The 7,327-nt window shown below is 35.2% G+C and overlaps 1 long non-coding RNA gene across 1 annotated transcript; it reads right to left on the bottom strand.

The window, feature by feature from the left end:
• Positions 1 to 2,933: 2,933 nt before the first annotated feature.
• Positions 2,934 to 3,890, bottom strand: LOC147508004 (uncharacterized). Its single transcript, XR_015216276.1, has 2 exons — positions 3,757 to 3,890; positions 2,934 to 3,311 (listed from the first exon to the last, which is right to left on the bottom strand). It is a non-coding gene; the product is annotated as an uncharacterized LOC147508004 (long non-coding RNA).
• Between the last annotated feature and the right edge of the window lie 3,437 nt (positions 3,891 to 7,327).

Here is a 7,327-nt window from a genome sequence, read left to right as displayed (position 1 = left end):
AGGGCTGCTTTTAATGTTTTCCTTCTCTTTCTTTTTGGAAGAATTGTTAGATAAGCAGCCCCCACCACCTCATTTTCGTGTAGGACTATATGATATGATTTATTCAAATTGCTCAAAGTTTTACTACCCACCCTATCATGAACTCTCTATTATATTTGAAATAATAAGTTTTTGATAGGTTGTTTTTGGTTTGTTTATTCTAAATGGAATTATAAATTTACTCATACTAAAAATGGCCTTATATTTGAGCATTATGCATCTTCTACTACTAATGATCACAAGGGGCAAAGACTGAACTAGCTTAGATCATGTACTCCTTACTTGAAAAGGGCTTGGGCATAAAATTGAGGATACACGAGATTACGTATCAAATAATCCTGATACTTAAAGGACCTCATATTATGTTGTAATGTATATACCATTCTCATTATTCTTAGATGCCTTGGGATTTAGTTATGAGAAAAAAACCAAACAAGAAAAGTATTCACAAGTTTAGAGTAAATTTTAACTTCATAACATATGTCAAATGATGAATACTTTAAAGATAATCCAGGGGTAGCATGCTGGGGGTGTATTACTCAGAAGTCAAAACAGTTTCTTTTACTGAGGGACTTGGTGTAGACAGTAGCTATGTAACTCAGTGTGCGGCCCTTATCGAAGGGACTGGTGAGGCCAAATGAATTGGAATGGAATTTTATTGTGTTGAGTCTAATTCTGCCGAAGCAGAAAAAAGGCATTCCAAGCAAACAAGGTGAACTAGAAGGTTAGATCAGAATGGATGTATGCAAAGCCAAAGCTAAAGGAACATCCATCGCTAAAGGAACTGCACATTGGTGGGAAGGTAAGCCTGGATTCCTACACAGGTGGACTCACTTATTCTAGATTTTTTAATATTATAAAAGAGTTAAAACTAACAAAGCTTTCTCTTAAAAGTCCTTGGAACTTAGTATAGATTAACACTATGTAACTTGCTACCTTTTGTCTACTAATACAAGCTTCCTGTTTTTGAGTTCGGGCAGGGCTGATAATGTAGAGTAGCATTAAGCTTCGAGCTTCCTAACAGGTGGAGAACTCAAAAATGAAGGCATTAGATGGAGTTTTAAAACCAGTTAATAAAAGACCACCCAGACAAGACCAGAGGTAAGGTGACTGTTGAAATATCTTTTATTATTGAGTTATTTGCTTTAGGATGAATCTCACACGTATCTAGGTCTCATTTCTTAATTTCTCTTCCTAGGCAATTTATGGATTCCAGTTATAACCGTGAGGCCTGATCTTATACTGTCGTTGACTTTTATCAAGTAAAACTATCATTCGATATCAATTTCAGTTTTATGGTCGAATTGATTCGAAATTGAGTCGTTTTGTCGTATAAACGGTTGACATAACATATATGGGCCATATTCTGTAAAACTTTGTTTAGTTGAAATTATCCGTGATACAACTTTTTTATCAATAGAACCCTATCCTATTTCGGCATATGTACAGTCACCATGCTACAACAGAACGCAACAGAAATGCATTGGGGAAGGATGCTAGAGCAGATTTGCACATGGGTGGCTTAGGAATGTACCTGATGTATGTTAATACTCGATCCTTAATTTTTTTTCTCTAGATATAGATTTTTCTTTAGCTCAATTCATCAGTTAAGTATTTTACGGTTTTTGATGGATGAGTGTGGGAATGCCAACTTTAATTAATTATCAATGCCTCGGCATTGGAATTTTGTTATGACCTTAGGATATACTGCTAATCAACACCGTTTACATTCTAGGTGTGTGAAAGGCACAACATCTTGCTGCCAAATGTACATTCAATGTAAACAATTTATGAGACTCTGGGTGCAAGCCAAACGGTGTGCATACCTAGACCAATATGTAGTTTTAACTATTTTTTGACGGATATCTTACTTTTATACAAAAAAAAAGATTGATGAAAATGTACACACGCAAAATGTCAACTAGGGGTCATTAAGTGATTAAGGTAATACATTATTACTTTTTTGACATTATGTCGGAAAAAATGATAACTCAGTTCAGGTTTTTTTTTTGCTTCAAAATCATGGAGAGTTGTACTAAAGCCTGTCCACCTTGCTGTTGTAATGAAGTCTGCAATCTTATGGATACCTTTTAAAACGTGCATAGAGAGTCTACAAGTGACCCTTATACTCACCAGTGACCATATGGATTAGGTGTTCTAAGACCTAATTGGAGTTCTCTTATGTTGAAACGTGTTTCCGCCTCACTTTCCCATATAATTAGTTGCCCCTGACTTTAACAGGTCTGCTATGACAATATCTCCTGCAGTTTTCTCCTTTCTTTGGTGAGCTGACGGACATCGCAATGGCTTGGTTGTTGGCGCTAAAGAAAAAATCAAGTTGACGCAATATTAGTATTTCATAATTATAATTCCCTATAAACATTTTTTTTTTTTTCTTGGGTGACCCACTTTGTGGTTTCATTAATTTAAACACTGGCTTTTACCAGTAACGGATCAGCCTTCAATAGATGATATATCTCTCATATAGCTTTGCACACTAACTGACTTTAGCAGCAAGCAACTGTGTTTAATGCATTGGTCTGTTTATTTGGTGGAGACTCCTCTTCAATATCAGTTATCACAGATAGTTTAGACGGTCATTAGACTTCACGAATACGTTAATTTATAAAATTTTCTTTTCCATTATTACAATAAATGCATGTGAAATTTTAAATCACACTCGGTAAAATATCTCTTTATAAAATCCGTGCCGAAGGCACGGGCATTAACTAGTGATAAACAACACACAACAATGGTATATTGGCATCAAAGAATTGGACAGTTTGGGTTCTTAGCAAAGAACCAGAATTCAGAATTTCGGACCCAGAGGAGATCCAGTCTTTTTTTTTTACTAAAATCTAGACTGCCAAAATTCCAAAGTGCTATACATGAAAAGTGAAAATTTGTCTCTGTTTTAATGCGCAGAAAGCTGGAATTCATATATCATATGACATTTTTGTGTCAACAGATTAATTAGAAAAGATTGGAAGGGAAAACTGATCCTCTACAAATTAGTATTCTCAAGTTACAAAAGAAGGTGAGGTGATATAAATATTCTTGAGTACATCCCTTCTCAATTGTATGCTCTGTATCTGGCAAATGTATGTTGCACACTTCTCTGGGTCATGACTGGATGGAACTTTGACGTCTGTTACCATGGTTATCTGTTTATCTTTGGAGATGCCATCTTCTTCTGTTCCCAGGGTTTGGAATCCTTGGGAATCTCGTTACAGTTGACAGTGCGCCATAGTGGTCTTTGTTCTTTATACATTCTGTTCTTCATAACAACCAAAAAAGAAAAATAACATAAAGAAGTCATTTGATATTCAGAATAAATCATAATATGGCAACACAAGTCTTCATATTTGACTGCAAAGCTAGAAGATGATTGCTTTCCAGAAAATGGAAGAAACTTCAAACCTAGAGTCATTATTGGTAATTCAAAGAGACAGGTTTAACTAAAGATATGCGCGATACCCCCTCTTATGCGGATAGGGTCGCTGCCATCTTAGTTTGGCAGCCAAACAGTGGGATAAAGGCATTACAGGGCAAGAACAGAGTAATTCATATAGCCACTGTCACTCTGTACTATCTATCTACAAATATTCTAATGAGCAAAGGACTCGAGATCTCTACAACCGGGTACAGAGATTATTTCTGTAACTGTGTTATCTCACAGTAGATCTGAATTCGAGATATGTGTGTGTGCCTCGATACCTGTGTGTGCTCCGAGATGTGTGTGTGGTATAGATATCAATCTTCGTACCCGGTTATAGAGGAACCGGCCTCATGGGCAAAAACCAAAGATGACAATGGCAAACCTGAATAATAATTTGAATAGCGAATCTTGTGTCTCATCTTGAATGATTGGTATTTGGTAAGATCAGAAAGTCAAGGTAGAATAGGACAATAGGTTGGTGTGTAACTGTAGACAGGATTTTTAAAAAAGAGAAGTAGAAAATAACAACCAACTTATTTTGGATGAGTACGGTCAAATAAGACCATACATAAATTGTTACAGTTAAAAGGGTCGTAGTTTTTTGTGAATGTGATTTGCATGTATACTCATTATTAGACAACAAATTTACTTACCTGATGACAACTTTAACAAGTTTCACTCATTTTTTAGCAAAGCTACTATTCATTCTAATACCATATGATGGAGCGGAAGCGTAAAGAAATATTAAAAAACGGAGTTCTCGGGGAGAATTAGAAGAAAGGGAAGGATTTAATTGAGGAAAATGAATATTTAAGGGAAAAATATTGAGAAAGAAGATTGATAAGAGAGATGAAAGTTGTACAGAAATAAGTTTATTGATCAAAGGTAGTGTAAATTTATTTTTGGAGCTCTCTAAATAGATAACATAACTCCCATGAAACAACCAAGAAACCTACTAAAACAATGAAAACTTGAATCCTAAGCATCTATAACATAAAAGTGATTTCCTATACCTATTAGAACTCAGTTTAGAGTATTCTAGACACTTCTAAATAAATTCTAAATAATAAAAAAGTACACTACTAAAACCAAAATAGAAGCTACTAAATTAATAACGGTGATAACCTCCATCTAGTTATGATTTCCAACGTCACTAAAAATCTTACTATACCCCATTATGACCCCTCCACCGCCACCTCACCCACCACGGCCAATTCTGCAACCACCACCCTTCTTCCCTTCTTGAATTTAAACTAATTTTGGTTCTCAAATTATCTCATACAAAGAATTAATAATTTCACATAGACTTCGAACAAATCTCTGGCAGTGAAATCCAAAATCAAATTGTATTGAAGTTACAGAAATAAAGCAAAATCTTGAACTAAAGAGATTGATTTCAAGAAGACTCAATCTGAACATAAATCAATGAAACAAAATTTGAAAACACTGCAATCTTGAAGACATTAGTATTCCTAAGTATCAAACCATCTATCCTTGTGGATGTCCCCAAAGTTTGCATAATTTCAAGCTAAAACATATCCTAAAATCAGAGTTGAAATTCACAAAAAAGATTTGCTTAAAATTGACTAAGAAAAACCATTTTTCATGGAAATATCCAGACTTAATATCAATGGTGGTGAAGAGGTATATGCAGAAAAGGAGAGCAAAGGAGAACAGGAGAAAGGCATATAAAAGGAGGTGATGTTGGTGCTGGTGGGATTGTGACAGGGGACGGTGGGCATAAAGGAGTTATTGCTTTGTAACCAAGTGTTCGTTTTAGCACCCAAATAAATAAAACGAAGTTTTGAGTTTATGCCAATCAAAGTTGCAAGTAGCAAGTTTTCTAACATTTTTTTTCTAACGTAGGTATGCATGCAAACTCAGAGTTTTTTTTTTTTTTTTTTTAGTTAGAACTTTTAATCCCTAAACCCTTAAATCCCCTTTCCCCAGTGAAGGTGGGATCAAAGCTAAGACCTTAGGCCCAACCTCCCAAGTCTTAACTAGTAGGCCAATGAAAACCTTATGAATTAAAAGAGAATAGTAAAAAAGGAGATAGGTTTAAACATGAATAAAAAGGATTAGGAGATGAAAGGGACTTACGGGTGCTTGCAAAGCATTGGACTATGAAGTGTGAGTGCATACTTGCAAGTTGACATCTCCATTATAGAAGCAATCACAGCTCTAGGCTCCGAGCACACAAATCCTACCTGTGCATAAACACATGGAGGCCGATGGATTATACGTGTCTAGTGATTCATCAGAAAAATCAACTTGGAACTAAATGATAAAAATATTAGAGGATTCAAAAAGTCAAGCTGATTTCTACATCCTCAGTTTCTCGAGGCTGATTGGTGAGATCACAACTTGTGCCATTAGTATACTGGTGCACATAGTACCTATATGAAATATGGAGCACGATTAAATACTATTATCCAGGTTCCCTAACTTTGGTCACAATTACGTAAATCTACTTTTGAGAAGCATCCTTTGAGCGAGGATCTTTCAGTATTGAAACATCAGAAAGGTTCTGATTGAAAACTGTAGTTGCTTCCTCACGATACACACCCAAAATAAATTCCTAAACTACCTACAGAAAATGAAATAACAATTAGAGTTCCTACCACAGCAGTTGGATTCATCCCGTTGATTTTAACAATTCTTACAATATTTGTCAAAACAAGAAAGGCAACCAGCATGAAAGGGTAAAACACGATTAATGGTTACTACATCTGATTGACAATGAATTAAGGCCCTTTTGCAACCTCTCCTCTTCAACCCATCATCCCTCATAGAAATACAATTATCCGATCCCAAAGTACAGTAATCAGAATATGTAACATCTTCATAGCACAAACTATAGGATGACTGTATTGATTAATGTAACAGAAATTATTTGCACAGATACCAAAATTTTGTATCCCTACCCGCCCTCAGGCTCATTGCTACGAGATTATCATGACTTTCTTTCTTAGCTAAAGAATCTCTTTTTTTTTACTTTGTTGTCCTTTCTCTTGTCAAGTGCTGGAGTTTTAGGAAATGAGGAGCCTGCCAGCACCACTATTTACTCATCATTAAATTTCAGATATAACTTGAAGGATATGCAATAAATAGTTAGATTGAAGAAGATATTCGAGATCAATCCGCAACCTTTAATAAGTTTGATCCACTTTTTTCCGATTATAATACAGTGCTATTGAGTAAAAGGGAAAAAGAAACAGTAGTTAATATGTTTCCAATACATCTGTGGGAAAACCTTGTATAGCCGTACAAGTTCCATATGATAAACATTACATAATTGACAGTTTCATTAATTAGAGGGCCTCGACAGATATTCGAAATTCTACCTTATCATCCTCCAAATGAAGTTGCCGAAACTTCTTCTGGTAACAAAACTCATAAGACCACCAACCCTCTTACTACATAAGAACAGATAATAAATCAAGTTAAACATTTGAAACACAGAAGAAAACCAGATTGGACACTCATTATACTTCCCAGAAATCTGTGAAGTGTAAAACTAGAAAATTTTATTTGGTTTCCTGAGTGACCTGATTTTAGCAATTTTAATTGTAAAATCATCTCAGGAAATTCGATGAGAGTTTCTAAGGAGAAAGGAACACATATAATGATAATCATTTAATATTTTCCTCACCCTATACAAACATTTGTCCTTCAGGACTTCAAGTAATTCATCTGGTGTCTTCAACGTAACCTTTCTCTGGGTTACTACAATCAAGCTGCTAGTATTCTGCTGAGGGACGAATTTGCTAGTTTTTGTTTTTTCCTCTTTAGGCAAGAAACATGAAAATTTCTGCCCATTCTTGTCAGACATAACAATTGTTCATCGTC

The sequence above is a fragment of the Coptis chinensis genome, chromosome 3 (assembly GCF_015680905.1).
Source record: "Coptis chinensis isolate HL-2020 chromosome 3, ASM1568090v1, whole genome shotgun sequence".
In the NCBI taxonomy this organism is placed as follows: domain Eukaryota; kingdom Viridiplantae; phylum Streptophyta; class Magnoliopsida; order Ranunculales; family Ranunculaceae; genus Coptis; species Coptis chinensis.
This window is presented reverse-complemented; position numbering and strand designations above follow the sequence as displayed.